The 19,416-nt window shown below is 52.2% G+C and overlaps 1 protein-coding gene across 3 annotated transcripts in view; it reads left to right on the top strand.

Annotated features, from left to right (window-relative positions):
- zfh2 (Zn finger homeodomain 2) overlaps positions 1-19,416 on the top strand; it is a 413,801-nt gene that overhangs the window by 37,361 nt on the left and 357,024 nt on the right. Inside the window, exon 1 of one of the 3 annotated variants that reach the window (XM_025301292.1) lies at positions 16,101-18,100. The exons of 1 other annotated variant lie outside the window; for it this stretch is intronic. The gene's annotated coding sequence lies outside the window, so the exon portion shown is untranslated. Of the gene's footprint in view, positions 1-16,100; positions 18,133-19,416 lie in introns of those variants that run through there. One more of the 3 variants, XM_025301295.1, reaches the window with a different exon arrangement.

Here is a 19,416-nt window from a genome sequence, read left to right as displayed (position 1 = left end):
CGCTCGCTCCGTACGTGCCGCGTCCGTTTCGTACGCCCAACGGGTATACCCTCTACGCATTCGTGACGGTAATCGATTAATCTGGAATGAAACGGAACCGTGGATTCTCTCTTTCCCTCCCTCCCCCTTCTCTCTCTCTCTCTCTCTCTCTCTCTCGCTTTCTCGATCGGAGGGTTAATCGACCGGCTCGAAATTTATCGAACGCAAGACGTACGCGCGATCGAGGCATTTGCAAAATTGCGTTACAACGTACGCTAAATCCTCCGTCGTAAATCTTCGCGTGAGAGACGCGCGACTCCTTCTCTCTCTCTCTCTCTCTCTCTCTCTCTCCCTCTTCCCTTTCCTTCCGCTCCTGTCATCGCGTACGTTAGCCGGCTGCGAATATCCGAGGTTTTAAGGAAATTAACCACTATTTCAGCGGCGGGACACCGCGCGAGACGACGGACGCGGGATTCCTTAATCCTCAGATGCAACAGATTTTTAATCAAGCTGCCGGCGGCGCGCGTAAATAAATCGCGCGCAATCTCGTTCGCACGGGTTCATTTAATCGCGGCTCTAGCCGCTCGCTCGCTCGCTCGTTCTCGCGCCACTCGACCCCGAAATAGCGGCGTGTCGGTCGGCCGGATGGTCGTTCCTCCTCTACCTCCTCTCCTTTATTTTTACGCAGAGACAGACATTGTGTGCGCCCGTGGTCGTCCGAGGCGTCGAAACGGAAGGACGAGGTCCGTTAACAACCGTCCGCGGGATCGTATTAAGCGCATTCGGACGTTACTTGACAATGAATTAAGCAGCCCCCAGCCGCCGAAAGAGAGACAGAGAGATGGAGAGAGAGAGAGAGAGAGAGAGAGAGAGAGAGAGGAGAGAGAGAGAGAGAGAGAGAGAGAGGAGAGAGAGAGAGAAGAGAGAGAGAGAGAGAGAGAGAGAGAGAGAGAGAGAGAGAGAGAGAGAGAGAGAGAGAGAGAGAGAGAGAGAGAGAGAGAGAGAGAGAGAGAGAGAGAGAGAGAGAGAGAGAGAGAGAGAGAGAGAGATCGACGAGGGGTGACGAGCGGACAGGACAGGACAGGCGGGACAGGACATGCGAGGACTCGGCTGCTCCTTCCTACCGGGACACAATGGCTTCCGGGGCTCGTGGCGTCACCTCCCGAGGGGAGAAATTACCCATGAAATATTGACGGACTTTGCGAGCATTAACCCTCCATCCAATTGCATCGCCGCGTAACCGGCACTTATGACGTCCGCGTTGCTCGTACAGGTGTGCCGGTGGCTCTACGTACTATCCTTGGGTTCTACGCCCAACTCCTCTATTATCAGCCTCTACACCGCGCTACTTTTATTAGTAGTTTATAACTGTCCGAAGGTGAGCACTTTCCCAATCGGTCGACTCTGGCTCTCCTTCCCCCCCCCTCCCCCCCTCTCTCTCTCTCTCTCTCTCTCTCTCTCTCTCTCTCTCTCTCTCTCTCTCTAGCTCGCACTCTGTCTCTGTCAAGCGGTGCGCAGTGTCGTTAATTTCCATAATTCCCGGGCGACTCGCGCGAGGTGTTTGCGTTTGAAAAAATCGATCTGCCCGCCGAGTCGAGGGTATCAATTTCCCGGATTATATCGCGTATTACCGGCGGTTAATTGCGTCGCGGCCGCTACGACGCCGCGCGTGGTGTCGCGTGAATTTGGACGCCGTTGGACTTCAGTCCCTTTCTACGTGTCGTAATCCTTTCGTCCGGAGGACGCGGCAGACTTGTTCGCTATAGACGTTTTCGGCTGAGCGATAGAGCGACGCTATCGTCCTCTCTCCGGCTTTAGCCACCCCGCGACACGCGTGGACGCGACAACGCCGAGCTCTCCTCGAAGGACTGTGAGTGGTAGTCACGGTCGTACGTCTCGGTACGTCTTAAGCCCTTCAGCCGGACGAGTTGATTAAAGTCGGGGCAAAATGATCTAATGTTAATTGAATTTAATTTTATTTAATTGAATTTATTTTATTTTCAAGCGACGAGTCTTGAGAAATAGGTAAGGACTACCGCGTAAGGACGAATTTTAAATACAAGACGAGGCTGAGAACGTCCGTCCTACACCCCGTTTGCACGGGCGAGACGGTCGGATGAGCAAGAAAATGACCGAACGTACAGTCGCGTCCCAGGCTTTTCCTTTTTTTTTTTTTTCCTCCGGGGCCGCACGAGCGCGCACGGCACTTTAATCATCTCGTATTGGCGGGCGCGTAGCGCGCACCCTGCGATCGTCGTTGTTTTTACCGGTGAAAGGAAGGAGCCGCCGAGCGGAAAATCGGACCCCGATAGATTCGGGGATGGTTGCAGCCCGTTCTCGGCGAGGGCGATAATTCCGGGGTGGACTTAGTAGTGTAGGTAGGTGCGTAAGGCTCGCGTGAGTGCGTGCATGCGTGCGTTGCGTGTACGTGTCCGTTGGATCACCGAGGGTGGTGGGAACGCCGATCGACGTCCGCCGCAGCGCTGATGCTTGTAAGAATCTACTTGGCGTACTCTTCGGGTGGAAGCGTATCCAGAGGAGCATCTCGGAGGGGTAGTTGGCGCGGCCATTAATTCATCTTCTCGTTGATTGCCTGGGGCATCCCCCGCGCGCGCTCGCGACCGCCCTCTCCGCCGCTCTCCCGCTCTCGCCGCACTTTTCTAATTAATTTCTAACTCGAGGTTAGTCCTATCGAAGGCCGGCCGGCTTGCCCTCCACGACGATTTCCTCCTCGCGTGGCAGGGGGGAATGGAACGTTGTCGTCGTCACTTTTATAGGCTGGCGTAATCGATGCCGACGACGACGACGACGACGACGACGACGACGGGGCGTTGTAACTTGTGAATAGTCTGGGCAAATCCACGCGTCGACTCGCGACGCGACTAGCTTGGGAGGAGGGCTCGATTGTTGAAAGTGATTATCCAAGCAGAATACGCAGGATAGAAATGAAGAGAGCCTGCTCTTAATGAGTGGCGGAGAGGAAATTTGAAGAAAAAACGTTCGACGCAAGGATTTTTAAATTAAATTGTCTTTCTGATTTTAAAAAACTCGCCCGCGTATGAAGAAGTTAAGACGATTTTAAATATAAGATTGGATTGGATGAATACCATGCAGAGGAAAAATATCGAGTGTCTACTGAGGAAAATCATTATCCAATTTAGAGAAGACTCATGTGTTCAGAAAAGAATTGATTCTTTTCTTGAGATTTCGGGATGAGACGGACGAGACAGGAGGCAAATCGAGCTTTTCTCTTTATTTCTCATATTCTCGTCTTTGTTTGATATTCTTAATTGAAGCGGCAAACTTGCTGGCATTCAGAAAATGTTTCGAGTAAATCTGAGGTAGATGCTTACGCGACGGAGTTGCGGACACGCGAGCCGGTGAGATACTTGAGACGGCTAATATTTATTCGAATGTGTGTCGGACTCGAAGTCGCGACGCATCCGAAAGGATCCGCGGGTTCGCCGCACGGTCCTCGTCGGCCCGATAAATGATACACGCGAATGCAGCAGTCGTCGATGCGATAATTCCTGTCTTGTCTTCATCAGCCACGCCGGCCGGCTCGGAAACGCGATATTGACTCGTCGTGTTCTCGTTTGTCGCGAATCGGATCAGTCGCGCGCGGCTAATCGCGTTAAATCGCGCCACCGAAATAGAGAGAACGAGAGGAAAAAAAGGAGAGACGGCGAAGCACACGATGCTTGTCGCATCGTTTCTCGCGCGAGACAATGTCTCGCATCGGTTTCATGCATCGCGTGTGTAATTGGACGACGGCGAGGACGACTGTCGTTAGCAATTTCACATCGAGCCGCTCGCTCCCGCGAGGGTGACGAGCTGACCGCTTTTTTAATTCGTCCCAAATTGCGCGAGCCGCCGGGGTAAGCGGAACTCGTGTGTGTGTGTGTGTGTGTGCGTGTGCGCGACGTGCTCGTTTCAATTTGCACCTCGCTCGTTCTTCATTAGCGACTGTGTGATTTCAGCGTCAGCACACGCTTTCGGCGTCTCGCTGTCGCGCGGCGCGACTTCGCGTTCGCGGACGCAGAAACACACGACTTCCGTACGTGCCGGTCGCGTGATCGGGCCTTATTGTTGTTATCGTTACATACGACCGCGCGTGCGTGCGCGGAGAGGGGAGACTGCTCATTATATTTTTTTCCGTGGCTTTATTTTCTAAATTATTTTCATCCACCGTGCGTTTGTGCGTGCATCGGCCGCCGCTGTCGCGCGCGCGTTATATCGGCCGGTACGCTCGCGCAAAAAGAGAACGCAACCTTGGTAATTAAGCGCGGCACATTCACTTACGTAATTATAAGAATTTGAGCCGGCAAGAGTGATGGAGTCATTGACGCAACGCGGACACGCGTTGGATAATGCTCGGCGATCAGAATAACCATAGCGTGACCGGACGTGTAATTTCTGAAAAAGTGCAGCCCGCGCGAGCGCAATCGCTCGTCGTCTTGATCGTCTTGGCCGCCGTTGTCGTCGTCGTCGTCGTCGTCGTCGTCGTCGTCGTCGTCGTCGTGGAATTCCGTGTGTGGCCGCGGATAATACCGAGCGTGTTTCGTAATCGCGCAACGCCTAATTAAAGTTTCAGTCCGGACGGAGTGTCTCGAGCTGCCAATTAATTTGCCCGCGCTCACTCCGACAGAGGACTATCGACGACCGCGTTGGATATCGACGTCGTACATAAGCGCAATAATGTATCGCATCGGCAATCAAGGCGGGACGAAATGGACGTCTGTCAATAAGGGAGTACACACTGTTAGCAGCCAGAGTTTCCGATCGAGGAGAACTCGGATAATCAATGAGCGCGTCTCGAGAGTCCGAATTTATCCGAATCTCTCTCGTCGGTCGCACCGTGAAACACCGTCCATTATAATGGATTATAAATCCATTTGTCTAGTCTTCCGCTTGTTCTCCTTCTTGTTTGCTTCTTACTTATGATATATTCACGCAGAGGCAAATTCTTTTTCGCCGCGTCTATTTGCGGAGGCCGCCTAAGCCGCTTCGAGCGACTCTCGCGGATCGATCGATCGCTTCATCCTCCGCCGCTCGCGTTGGACAAGTTACGCCAATGGTCGCGTGCATCTATCGGATACCGTCGTGTTTTAATCGAACTAGTCGTCCGAATTGAACCAACTTTTTATATATTGCGTTTCCTATATGCGTGCACGCTTTTTCGTACGGCTAATCGATTAAAAGCTGCCTGTGTCGAGGCGAATTGATATTCGGCGAAAAATCCGCTGACAAGCTGTCGCGCTCGCGAAGTCCGTCGAAAGGGAAACGGAAAAAATCGCGTAAACACCGGTTTGCGCTCATTCATTAATATTATATCGCACGCTAATTGGATAATACCAGGTGCCAAGTCGCCGCTTGCTCCCGGTTCCCTTCGTCAATGAGCGAGAAAGCCGACAACAGCGCGCCGCGGAAAGCGGTGTTTTCTCGCGCCAATCTCGCTAAACAAAAGGACCAGCGGCCGTGCTAACCGAAAGCTGCAACATTTTTTCTCCGCGTCCTCCTCTCCCTCTAGCACTTTCCATGCCCCGCTCTATGTGTCTATCTATTTATCTCTCTCTCTCTCTCTCTCTCTCTCTCTCTCTCTCTCTCTCTCTCGTTCTTCTTCGACCAAGTGCCATTATGTCGGCACAGACTACGCCCTGTACGCGCACGTAATAAAGCAACGAGCAAGACAGAGAGGCGCCGTGCGAAAGACAGAGAGGCGATATCGAGCGGACCCCGGGGCCTGTGTGTGCGGTGGGCAGACTTGAGCATTGTGATGCAAATGTGTCTAATCGGCCGAGCCAGCCGACCATATGTCCGTTTGCGCGCGCGAGGAGAGCTCGCACCGCGCGTTGCGTCGCGTCGCGCAGCGAGCGATGTACCACGCTAAAGCTGCGCGACCATTAATCATTATTGCACGCTAATGATGATCGCGGACACGCTTACTTAATCGTACGTTTTGTTCGTGACTACTTGGACGCGACCGAGAGCTGTCGTCAATCGCCTCTACGAGGCCGACGATTCTACGCGGTGTAAATTCACGCGACTTCGCGTAGATGGCGATTGCGACACTAAACTTTCGTCACCTTGGACCCACACAGGAACATGTCTCACCGAAATTATTGTAGAGCGTGTCCCATTTTAATGACCTACCCCAAATAACTCTTCAGTATTGAAGTTTCAAGGAAAATGATCTAAATAAAAGTTGTAGGGATTTAAGTGAGCTACCTTGACTTTGACCTTGACGTCTATTTTCAAGGTCACTTGAAGGCCAACTTGTGTTTTTTAAATGGGAACTCTTACGTTTTATTACACTCTTTTTTTCTATCAGTTAATTTGAACAACTTTTGTCTAGAACATTTTTTTATTTGTCTAATATTTTTTGAGATATTTGAGGAAAACTTGATAACTTTTTCAATATTTAACTTACGATATCTCGCTAACTATTTGTCGGAAGAAAAAGCGGCACTAGACTTTCTTGCTTTATTTAGTCTCAAGAATATATTGTTACAATAGCGCTTTGACTTTTGTTAACTTGCTGATTTTTGAAAATTTCAAAATCACCAAATCCTGTTTAATCGCTCGAAGATGTCGCAATTGTGACTGCTCGTTGAGCGTCTCGTCGTTTTGATTTTTCTCTGTCGTTTGCTGTCGCTATAGATATCGGTGTAATTTTCCATGAATATTATAAAAAACGTATTGGATGATGAACCTAGTTCCCGACGCTCACGACAGATGGTTTTCCAGCTGCAAAAGTAGTAAGCTTCGACAGCTGGAGCTGATTGTCTTTTGAAGGTTAGACATCGATCGATAAAATTCAGCCCGCAAAGGTTAGTTCGTGTGAAAGCAGGAATATGTTTTAATCGGTTTAAAATGAATCGTAATAAGTGATTCTTTCGACATGTGCTTCTCCGCTGCTTGGGTCTGAAGAAAACTGCAACTGAAGCGCATCGATTGATTTCTGAAACTTACAGAAGCAGGAAAAAAATCTATCAGGAAAAACATGTAGCGAATGGTTTAAACGATTCAGATGTGATGATTTCAGTGTGGAAGACAAACAACGTTTCAGCGGGAAAATCTTGAGGATGTCGAATTGCAACACTGTTGGATGAAAATCAACTCAAACACTCGAAAAATTGTCAAAAGTGTTCAGTGTCTGTTTCTGAGCGTTTATGCGCCATGAAAAAGGAAGGAAAGGAAGGAAAATGGCTGCCACATGAATTGTCCGAAAATGCCATTTTGAATCGTCTGTCCATCGCGACTTCCTTGCTTGCCAGGCTAAAAAAAGAACTTTTGTGGCGTATTATGACTGGCGATGAAAAATGGATTTATTTCGATAATCCCAGCGGAAGAAATCATAAGTGGAGCCCAGCCAACCATCCACATCAACGCCAAAAGAGAATATTTGCGGTCATAAGGCATTGCCCTGTATTTGCTGGGACTAGGAAGGCGTGCTTTATTATGAGCCACTGTAATCGAACGAAACAGTTACGGCTGACCGCTACCAACAACAATTGCACCGATTGGATAAATTGATGCGAAAAAGGCTATCAGTAGCCAGTAATCGACGCAAAGTGATTCTTTTGCATGACAACGCGCGATCACATGTTGCAAGAATCATGAAAGAAACACTGTTGGAGCTCGAATGGGAAGATCTCCCCCCCTCCCTCCTCCCGCCCGCACCCAGCCTATTCTCCAGACTTGGCCCCATCGGATTACCACCTTTTCCGATCGACGATACACCCTTCTCCAATTGCGAAAAAGTCCGAAAATGGGTGGATGTGTGTTACTTACTTCAAAAGACAGCTCGTTTTATCATCGCAATTTTTGCCAGAAAGATGCGAAAGAGTAAGAAAACGATGGAGAATATTTTGACCGACTCATTTTCTCATTAACATAAATGCGTTTTTCAGGCAAAAACGGCGGAAACCAAGTTTAGTATCTAATATCACCATGACTTTTGCTACAGGATTTTTCCCATAGAGCCCATTTTGTAGACAGCCGCGCAAAGTCCCGAGTTGTGAAAACAAGAAGATCGATGAGTGATCGCCGCACGAGGCGCTGCCAAGTGACAAAAGGCAGAGCGACGTCCTCCCTTGTTGTTGTCGTTGTTGTTGTTGCAGTTATGTCCAAAATGACAAGGGACTCTTGTGTCCAGTTTGACCTGATCTGTGTGTGTGGCCGAGTGTTTCCCCACTTCTCGGCAGACACCCTGCGTGGAGGCCAGGCACCTGGCTTCGCAGCAGCGCGGCCAACGACGAGAGTCCCGAGAGAGAGAGAGAGAGAGAGAGAGAGAGAGGGGGAGAGAGAGAGAGAGAGAGAGAGAGACAGAGAGACAGAGAGAGAGAGAGAGAGAGAGAGGACTCTGTTATGTATCGTGCCAATTTTTCGTCCGATAAAAAGCGCGCGTTTATCTATTTGGAATCCAGCCCGAGCCAGATCTCCGGACGATGCGTGTTAATTAATTCGGCGGCCGGTCGCGAGAGGCAGAGCGAGAGCGGTCGCCGTCGTCGTCGTCGACGCCGTCGACGTCGTGCGGACGTGATTTAAAAAGAGTCAGGTGTCCCGACATCTGTCTTCCGTCTCGCGCGCAAGCCTAATTCCGAGTTCATCGCCGCGGTAATTCGTAATACGCGCTCGTAACCCGATACAATACCGTCCCGGTCGTCGCTTCGTCATCCGGCTATCCGGCCTAACCGCGGCATCTATATGCTAATGGCAGGCCGATTCATTACGCAAAACGCACACACGGCGCGGATCCATTATCTTGTTTCTTTTTTCTTTTTATGTTTTTTCGCTCTCTCTCTTCCTCCCTCCCTCCCTCTCCCTCCCTCCCTCTCTCTCTCTCTCTCTCTCTCTCTCGTTCTCTTTCTCTGTCTCCCTCCAGCCTTTCTCTCTCCCGCCGCGCGTTAGGCGCGGCGCGGGAGCGGGAGCGGCCGGGGAAAAGTGCGCGCAGAAACAGAAACACAGGAAAGGACGAGGGAAAAAGGAAGGAAAAGGGAGAGAGGAAACGGCCGATCACCCGGTAGCCGCCGATTTCCATACGCGTTAACGGTTCGCGGACGGCAGTTGGTACTCGAGGGAGAGAGAAAGAGAGAGAGTGAGAGAAGGGGGGCAAGAGAAAGAGAGAGAGAGAGAGAGAGGGGGGAGAAAAGGCTCCACGCGGCGCATTACCGCGAGCTCCGACGTATATTTAGGTCTCGATTATTTATGATTACGATTATCCCGGACGGCTTTCGAGCGCTTTATTGAATGTTTAGCATGTGCCGGCCACGCTAATTCTGAGCTGCGCGTTTATAGCGTATGAGGCGGGATGGAGAGAGAGAGAGAGAGAGAGAGAAAGAGAGGGAGAGGGGGAGGAAGAGCGCGGGGAGAAGGGGGAGAGCAGTGGGGGAGGCATCGTCTTTTCTCCTCCTACGTGTGCGCGCTCTTTAGACGAGTTTTCACTCTGTCGCTAATTCGACTCGTTCGATCAAATTACTCGCCGGCGAAACAGCCTCAACCCCCGCCGTTTCGTCTTCGCCTTCCTATCCCCCCCTCCTCCTCCTCCTTATCCTTCTTCGCCACCGTCGCTGCCGCCGCCGCCGCCGCCGCCGCCCCCGCCCCCGCCCCATCTCGTCCTCGTTTCTTTTTACCCTTCCGCCCTGCTCTCTTCCGCCGACTAATGATCATCGTTAATCCCCTTCTTAGCCCTTCCAACCTATCCGCCTCGGGAAATATCTCGTTCGCGATTCTATATGATAATCATTTCCGCCCGCGAATCGAACCCGATCCGAAGAATTGATGTCGGTCTCGGGGAAGAGGTCGCTGCCGAGTCCGCCGGTGGATGTCGTTAACTAATTATAGTTGCGCCGGCCAAATGGTCGCCTGTGCCTCCCCTTACCCTCCATCCCCCCCGAGTACTAATGAACACACTTGAGTAAACACATTTTACCGTTTTCTCTTCGCGTCTTCTCGGAGCTATCTTGGCATCGCAGCATTAAGTCGTCTCTAGCAAGAACTCGAATGTGCTAATGACATCGGGTCGGATGGAGAGCGCGCGCGAGAGAGAGAGAGAGAGGAGCTCGGGAAGTATCAAAGCTCTCGAGCCAGCTTCTTCCCCGAGATCTCATCGACAGTACAGGACGTTTCACATTATCGTCGGCGAGAGCACGAGGACGAATTTCGACGCGTCTCCGCGCTGCGTCGTCCGTCCGTTCCGTCGCGGTGGCCGATTACGTCACGAATAAAGCGTCAGCGCGTTGACGACTCTGCAGTCCCGAGAGAGACGACGAGGAGAGGCTCGATCGATCGATCGATCGATCGATGCGTTCCCGCGCGTCTTCCGTTCCAACCGTCCGTCTCTCGCCGAGGACTCTTGCGCTCCTCGCGCGCAAATTCGCCGGCCGAGAGTTTTCGCGAAATTTGCCGAGTCGCTTCGGCTAAGCGGCGGCGGTGCACGCCCTGCAATAACGCCGCCGCCGCGGGCGACCTTGCAGTCTAAGAAAAACAATGAGAAGTGGCGTGCACCGCCGCGGGCGATACGTGTGCGGGCTGTGGTGCGTCGGGTGCTATTTCGGGTCACAAATGTTTCGCGCTTCGGCTTCGGCTTGCGCGCACCGTTGCGCCTTGTCGGCGTAGGTGGCGCGCAATTTATCCGAAATAATTACTGCGGCGATACCGGAACGCCCGCGCGCCCGCGCGCGCGCGCGAGCGTGTATTTGGGACGCGCGCGGCTTTTGCCGGGCTCTATTTCGAGGTGTGTGCGGATGTTTCGACTTTAATTAATCGGCCCGCTTTTGTGCTAATGTAGGTGGCGGCAGCGGCGGCAGCAGCGTCGTTTCGTTACGTTGGAAATAACCGCCCAAGACAGAACTGTAGGACGGCCGATAGCGCAACCGGTTCCACGATAAATCACATGGCCGCGCGATGCTAATTGACAAGAAGCGATTGTTAAACTTTCGAGCGTTTGAGAGCCGCCGTTAGAAAGCTCCGGCTACGCGGCCGCCTGCTTCGGCTGTGTTTCGGGAATTAGCACGTGGAGCGATATATCTCTCGCGAGCTCCATTATGATCAAGTAACGTGGTGGCGTTGTGAGCGTGTGAGTGGATGTGCACGCGCGCGCGCGCGCGTGTGTGTGTGTGTGTGTGTGGGTCTCATCGCTTGATAATTTGTTCGTTGTAAAATCTTATGTCACATTGGCGGTTTGATAGAGAGGAAGGAAGCCAGTCGATAATTAATTACGCTCCTTACTTCGATATATTTATTAATATCGAGCGTGATTAGCGTCGGGATCTTATTATGCACGGTGTGCTTTCGGACTGATCCGTGTTATTCGCGAAACTAGCAAAAGAAATACATATAACGCTAGCTTGAACGTTCGAATCGGTGTAAGACAGAAAATATCCACGGCTTGATTCTCTGATGCTCTTTTAGCAACTTGTGCCCATTCTTATGCCCAGAAACTCATATTATGTCCAAAAGACGTACACACAAACTAATTTTTGATGATAAGAAAATATAATGAGGATTATAAGAAGGAGACGAAACAAGAAATCGGCAATTCAGCGGACGCAAAATAAAATTACAAAATGCATCTGCGAAAAAAACCCACTGATCGTGCCAACCCTTGTCCGATTTAAATCATTTGGAAAATATCACACACAGCAATGGAATCTATCTGTCAGATTCGCGATTGAATGTTTCAGACGGTGAGGAGACTCCTACAATATTCTTGAAGACTCAAAGACCGCGCGGTCGTCCTCCGCTTTAATAATCTTCTATATTCGGTATCCTGCAGTTTTACTGTCGCGCATATATTCATGCGTCGGGCCGCGTACGTGTGGCTCCTATCGTTGCTCCAGCAGACATCTGATTCTCTGATATTCCCGATCGAATATACGAAAGGTATCTCGGCTTCAAATCGCATTTGCCGCGGGTCCGCGATTGTTTCTGAAATTCACCGCGTCGCGGGGAGGATAACGTCCGCTATTTTTATACGTCCAACGGTAACGCAGCTCTCATGCAGAAGCCGGGGTAACTTCCTGTCGCGGCGCATGCTTCGTCGCGAATCGACGCACGTGCGTTGCGCTCGTTTCACCTCCATCGGCAAAAAGTCTTTTCGTATTTTAAAGCTTTCAATTTCCGTGATTATACAGGTTCTTACTTTTAATCAAGAATTAATTTAAATACCAGGTTAGTTAACAACATTTCAATTATTATGTATATCAACTCTGATTAAGATCGAACTTACTCTCGGAAAATGGCAGCGTTTGAACCAAGTGAAGAACATGGAAAAACGAAAAGACTTTCCGGTACCCCTAATATATATATATATAGAGAGAGAGGGGGAGAGAGAGAGAGAGAGAGAGAGAGAGAGAGAATGAGGGGGAAGATATATTTTTCTAATATCAGGTCAAACCACTTTAAACGCGAGCTTGCCGCGGCCACTCGCCTCTCGCTGAAAATATCTCACTTATTTAAACGATTGTCCGTCAATTAAGTACGGTTCGCGGCAGGTAGGCGAATAATCCGCAATAATTACCGCGTCAAGCGGCGCGAAGCAAGCTTTAGCGCCGCGGGCGCCGGATATTTTGAGCCGCGCATGCGGCTCTCTCTCTCTCTCTCTCTCTCTCTCTCTCTCTCTCTCTCTCCTTCTCCGGCTTTAGACGTGAACTCATTGATAATATTTTTCGGTGAAAGCGCGTCTGCATTTTTATAATCCGACGGCGCACGAAAGTCCGCGCGACTTAGCGCGGTATCTGTTACATATATTATTATATCAGAAACGTTGTCAGCGTTTGCGCGTCGCGGCTGGATGTCGAACATGCTTGCGTCATGTTAACGTAAGCTTCTATAAATGTCGGTTTTATATTACCAGCGGCTGCCAAATTTCATTCGATAGCAAAGATTCATTCAATGTGTCAATTATACTCGTTCTAAGGAGGCAACAAGGAGAGAGAGAGAGAGAGGGGGGGGAGGTGCGAGGAAGGAAGGGAGGGAGGGAGAAAGAAAGAAAAAGAAGAACGTAGAAAAAAAGGGAACAAATTCGCAATAACGTGCAACGTATAAGCGGCAAACTTTTTTCTGGTAACGTCAGATTGCTGTTTATTGAATAGCCATCCCGGTGTGATTCAAACTGACAGCTTCGCTCCTCGCATATACCCGCGCTTAACTATTAATACATCAGCGTATACCGTTTTTACTTTTACAAATTGTACAAATGCGATACGGACAAACAGCATTACATCGGCCGCGCGCGCCTCGCCGCAAGAATAACTTATCTCTCGCGCTTAAGATTTCCCTCTTGACACGCTCGATCGTGGCCGGCGCGGCCCGAAGGCACGCATCGGCGCGCATAATCGAACTTGACCCATAAAGAAAGTCATCGACACCGCCGAGGTTTCAGCTCTAACGATAGCACTCACTTCTCACGGCAGGCTAAGATAAACCCGGACGAGCGCGCGCGTGTCGTACGAGCAAGTTCACAAATTCAAGTAGATAAAGAAGGCGCACCGTCCGGCGCTGAACCGCTGCCTGGCGGAGTCACGTTTCCATTCGGCTATTCTTCTCTCTCTCTCTCTCTCTCTCTCTCTCTCTCTCGCGCGCGCGCTCGCGCTCGACAATAATAATATTATCCCTAATCGTGACTGTGTGATACTCTCTCGTCGTTAACATCTACATTCACGCGCTTACGAGCGAGCGCCGACTCGTTTCGATCCATGCCGTCCTCCTCTCTCTCTCTCTCTCCCTCCCTCCCTCGCTCCCAGCCTCGCTCCCTCTCTCTCCGTCCGTGCGTTTATTGAAAATAAATACACGACGCCGGCGCGCCTCTCATTACAAAACCCGAAGACGAAACCGAGCCTTTAAGTGCCGGGACCTTTCGCCCCGGTGATTACCGTCGACGATGGTATCGCGTGAAAGGTGTCTTTGCACTCACGGCGCTTTTCCAGCGGACTCGCTCGCGCAGCGCGTGCTGCTGCCGAAGGGAGACGGACTCCGCCGCGCCGCGCCGCGCCGCGCCGCGCGTGGCGGGAGAAAAAATACGCGGATGCGCGCGTGTGTACATCTCCTCCTCATCTTTAAATAGCAGTGGACGTCGCGAGCGCGCGCCGCGAAATCCATTTCCAAGTAGCTACGGACGTTTTAGACGGACCACCCACGACGAGGTCCTCCTTCCCTCTCCGTCTGTCTCGCTCGCCGTTCGGCTTCCATTCTCGCGCGCGCACGCGCGCTCTTCCGCGAATTTCAATCGCACTTCCTATCCGCTGGCTAATGTCACCCAGGCGAGATTCCCAACGAGACACACTCGCGTGGTACATCGTCATTTGCCGTGGGCGCGAGCGACGTATCTCGCGTGTATCCCCGCTAACGTCGCCCATATCGCGGCCATATTCGCGCGGACGGCCAGTTCGGTTTATCTCTCTCCGCGAGAACGATGGGGTGGTTAAGAGGCGTCGGACGAGAAAGCGCTCGCGGAGGAGCGCGTCCGGCGGCAAGGAGGGAGAGAGGGAGGGTGACGTGTTGGCACGGGTGTTGTCGTTGATGCCGAGCGGCGCTTTCCGCGCCGTACGGGAAGACTCGTTAACGAATTACGCAGCCGGTCGCTCCGCGATGCCGCGTCGCGTCATGTTTCAATCGCTCCGTCACTCTCGGCGTGAGCGATTAACGACCTTTTCTTTCACTCTTTGCCGCGGCGGTCGATAACAATCGCGGTACTGCGCGCGCAGCTGCATCGATCTGATCGCTCGCCGGTGTAAATTACGCAAATTGTCGATCAGCGCACCCTGACGTCAGCCGGCGACGCGTTCGTCTCGTTCGCGGCTACCGCGCGCGAGTCGACTGTAACCTTTCGACGAAAGCGAGTCCTCGCTTCGTTGATGATCTCGCGGGCGACGCTGAAAGCGCGGCAGTTCCGCCGCGGGTAGCGATCGGGGAGAGACTCTCCTCTCTCTCTCGGCTCTCGCGGCGACTCGGTCTGTTCGCCTCTTCTTCCTCCTCAGTTCGTCTACCTGACGAGCAGCGCTCGCTCGCGAGCGCAGGAAGAGTGTATCATCGTCAGCCGTTTTAATATGATGTAATCCTATCCGACGCGGAACGGCTGATGCGCTGAAAATAACGTAGACCACGTAGATGCGCTATCGCGTGTGTGCGAGACGGGAAGAGGGAAAAAAAGAAGTTATTAAATATACGGCCGCAGGTCGCGTGATTAACGAGCGAGATTTCAACAATACGAGTCCTCGCGTTGCTGCGGATGAGGAGAAAAAAAGAGGGATATGTAAATTAAGTAACAGAGCGAGACAGACTCGAATCGCTTAATTTCCGATTGACAGCGGCTCCGCGGTTCATCGACGGCGAAACATCCTTGGGGGAATTCTGTCGGAAGGATTTTTCATCGTTCCGTCGTCGACGGCGATTCGTGAAATTTGCAAAGCCGAGCTCCCGCCGTTTCTATTTATCAATCATGATCGCGTCGGGATCAATCACGTGGCGAGAGGCGCGAACAGACCCGACCGACGTGTCTCTCTCTCTCTCTCTCTCTCGCGCGCGCGCACACACTCTCCTTCTCTCTTACTCACTCCCTCGCGAATTTCGAGAGTATCGTTGATACTCTCCTGACGTCACCGCGGCGTTTAATGAGCGGCTACCAGAGAGGTTCTCCCCACATCCTCCCTACCCGCGCGCGGGGATCTCGACCAGAGGGAGACGGAGCGAGTTGCGGCGGTGGAGGGGGCGTAGGGAGAGCGAGAAAGATAGAGAGGTTGGGGAGAGAGGTAGTATCGTGTCGGACGCTGGACGAGGCGCACGCTCGATGCGAGGCAGCGCGTGCTTTCATGCGTGCGGAGACCGGTGGAAGCGGTACCAGGACCACGGCCAGTCCTGGACGTCCACGTCGTCCTGGTCGTAGGCGTCGCCGTGATCTGTCCCCGCGGCTGCACCGGACCACTTCGGAAAGTGGTTGCGGACTTTGGTGTCCAACCGCCGACGTCGCCGTCGCCGCTGCCGTCGTCACCGTCGTCTTCGTCGCCGTCGCCGCCGCCACCGCCACCGCCACCGCCACCACCGCCACCGCCACCGCCACCGCCACCGCCACCGCCACCGCCACCACCACCACCACCGCCGTCGCCGCCGCCGCCGCCGCCGCCGCCGCCGACCACGCGGCACATGCATGCACATACACACACGTGTGACAGCGCGGCGCGTGAGTGCGACGGAGACGAGCGGCTACCGAGCGTGGCCGAGCGCGGGCGAGGATCCGCGATCGTAGCTCGCGGCGTCCTGGCGCGCAGCCGATTGGTCGACGGCCTGAGGAAGTGGTGACCGCTGACAAGGGTTCGGAGCAGGCCGCCACGTGAGTCGAGTGCAGCACACCGCGAGGTAGAATAGCAGGCGCGCGCGCGCGCGCGCGCGTAGCGACAAGTGAGCGAGCGAGACAGAGAGACAAAGAGAGAGAGAGAGAGAGAGAGAGAGAGAGAGAGAGAGAGAAAGAAAGAAAGAAAGAAAGAAAAGACACTTTTCGACCTTCCCGACGCCGCGACCTTCCGCACCCGAAAAAATATTGGAGGATCCTGCGGAGAAGACGACAGCTGTCTCACTCGCCGGACCTCGGCCGACCTCGCGTCACGGGACACTGCGGAAGCGAGACCGGAAGTGTCTCCCGCTGTGTGCACCGCTACCGGTACCTGCCGGCCGGCCGGCCGGTCGCGCCGCCGACTTTGGACAACTACGCGACACTATGGGCCCGCACGGGGGGGCGCTCTGAAGGGGACCCTCTCAGGTGAAACACGTTGCCGTCCCCTTACCCTCCCCTCGCGAGCGCGAACGACCGCGCGTCTGGGACGTCGACACGTCGTCGTCATGTTACGCGGCAGCGGTGTGAAGCTCCCGCCGATGACGTTCTCATTACAGGCCGGTGAGACCGTGTCGGGGAGGATCCCGAGCCATTTGTCGAAATGATGGGACTGATGGAAGTTGTGTGATTAGGACAAAAAGTCCGAGAGTGGCCGAGGTATCGTGCAAGTCACGTTACTCCGATTACTCGCCGAGGCATGCTCGTCGTCGCCAGGAGGAAGCGGTGTCGTGCTCTCTGAGACGGTCGCGTACTCTCGTCAAGGGAGGGAGGGGGAGAGAGAGAGAGAGAGAGAGAGAGAGAGACTCTCACTCTCCAACAGCGCATATCAGACTGTAGCTTCTTCGTGTCTCCGATGCTCACGTAGCGAGCATCGTCGGCGGAGCGAGGGGGCGCGATCTCGCGAGGCTTTGCGCGGATTTGCGCTTTCCCGCGAAGCGAGTCAGCCGGCCGACGAGCGGACGACGGAGCGCGCAAGTGCGCCGCGGGCTAACGCTCCAACTTCGCCATCGATTTACTTCATTTCCACTCGCGAGCACGGCGCCGAGCACCGAGCCCGACACGTTGACATTGTCGCGCTCGCCACGTGAGTGATCGATCGCGACCTACGACAACGCGTCCACGTCCGCCGGGCGTCCTCGAGAGACGCGCGCGCGCGCGCGCGCGCGCTCTTTCGCCCGGCTGGACGGTGAGACTCGCGGTACCAGCGCGGATCCTGCCAGATCCCAGACATGGACCAGCGTGATCGAGGATCGACGAACGAGCCCGTGAAAACTCGTCGCCGACTCAGCGACACGCGAGTTTCGCGCACGCGGTGAAGTTCTCTTCTCCTTTTCTCGTCGCGATACGACGCGCGATTATCTCGTTCGTGTCCGGGACGTTTTTGAAACATTCAGCGGGACCGTTGCGAGAGAAAGAGCGAAGGATACGTCTCTCTCCCGCTTTAGCGAGCGGGTCTCGTGCGCGACCGAGGTTTCCTATCTGCGAGAGGCAGGCGCGCGAAGATTCGAACTGCGGAAGCGCGCGGTTTGGAGAGGGGGGGAGCGATCGATCGATCGAACGATCGAGGAGGAGGACCGCAGTGATTCGGTGGGAACTAACTCATCGGTGAGAATCGAGCGGCGAGTAGGAGAGAGTGCAAAAAAGGTGGGTGCGTGCTCGGAGGGAGCAACGAGAGATTCCACAGCGTCTGCCGCCGCGAGAAAAGTGCACCGGCCGGCGCTCGCAGACTGTCTTCCCACTTGGATCAAGCTGGATTTTTGCGTCCGCGATATGTCGCGCTTTCCACCTGGGGTGAGCATCAGCAGGACGCGTGATATGCACTTGTAAGATTAGTTTAAGACGCTAATTTAACCATCTACCGCTTCAGATAATCCCTCGCAATGAACCGGCTGCGACATGTACATTAAATGTACAAGGGCCGATGATGCGTGTATATGTGTGTGTGTGTGTGTATGTGTAAATGTGTATACGTGTATACATAAATATATGCTTCTCCCTTCATTCGATCTTTCCCGTTGCAAGCGTGAATAGAGAAACGAATCGCACACAGGTGCCTTCTGAGACAAAGCGATTAGGCGCGTTGGTCTTTGAAAGCCCGAAAGTCCCGGATGGTTTTAGATCAATGAGCGGAAATAAGCTGCAAAAATACCGAGGCGACATACATCGAGAGTATGGGCCCAGAGGGGAGCTTTTGATGGGACACGGCCGCTTTGAATGGAATAACTCGCAAAGTCCGATCGAGAAACGCAGTTTGCTCGCTCGCGAGAGAGAAGGAGACAGAGAGGGAGAGAACTCGACGTTGATCGCTACGCTGTAATTAAGACAATGTCGCGCGTTCCGCCCTTCGAAGGGGAGGAATAAACAGTTTAAGATGCGGGTAGGGCTTCGTCGGCGGAAAACGCCGTTGAAATTAGCGCTTGTGTCGACCGTGATTAATGACAAGCTCGACATCGAGTGCATCGTTCATGAATTTGATGTAATCGTGCGATCGATATGAGAATAAATAAATCCACGAATTAAGGAAGGCATTCTACGTTTCTTGAATAACGAAAAAGAGACATCTAATTCTGTGTCAAATAAAGTGAAAGAAAGAGTGATATATTAGGCTGGTGCATAAATAATTGCGGTTTTTACGTATCGAGTATAAAGTTAAAATATATCACACATATTAAAAATTATATTTATTAATCAAAATAAAGACCATGCACACATTTCTCCCAACGGGGGGAACAAATTTGTTTATTTCTATAAAATAGAATTCTGAAGAAGATAACGGTAACTAGGAAAATATAGATTACACAATCTGTGCAATCAATAAATGTGTAAAGTCAATATGGTGGTGTAGGAGGAGAAAAGAAATGAAGGGGAGGAAACAATCGAAAGAAAAATAATAAAGTTTTCGAATACTAAATTAACTTAGCGTTTATAATATTGAATTATTTCAATTTATACGATTTATTAGTAATTAATAATTAATATTAATAATATTATAGTAATATTAGTAATTAGTAATTAATATTATATTAATATCATTAACTTAATACTAGAAATTAATAGTATTACATACACAGGCAGAAAATGAATGTTAATATGAAATACTCGCCAAT

This window comes from Harpegnathos saltator, unplaced genomic scaffold (assembly GCF_003227715.2).
Source record: "Harpegnathos saltator strain DR-91 unplaced genomic scaffold, Hsal_v8.6 scaffold41, whole genome shotgun sequence".
Taxonomy (NCBI): Eukaryota; Metazoa; Arthropoda; class Insecta; order Hymenoptera; family Formicidae; genus Harpegnathos; species Harpegnathos saltator.
Note: the sequence above shows the minus strand (reverse complement) of the source record. Positions and strands in the feature narration are given on the sequence as shown.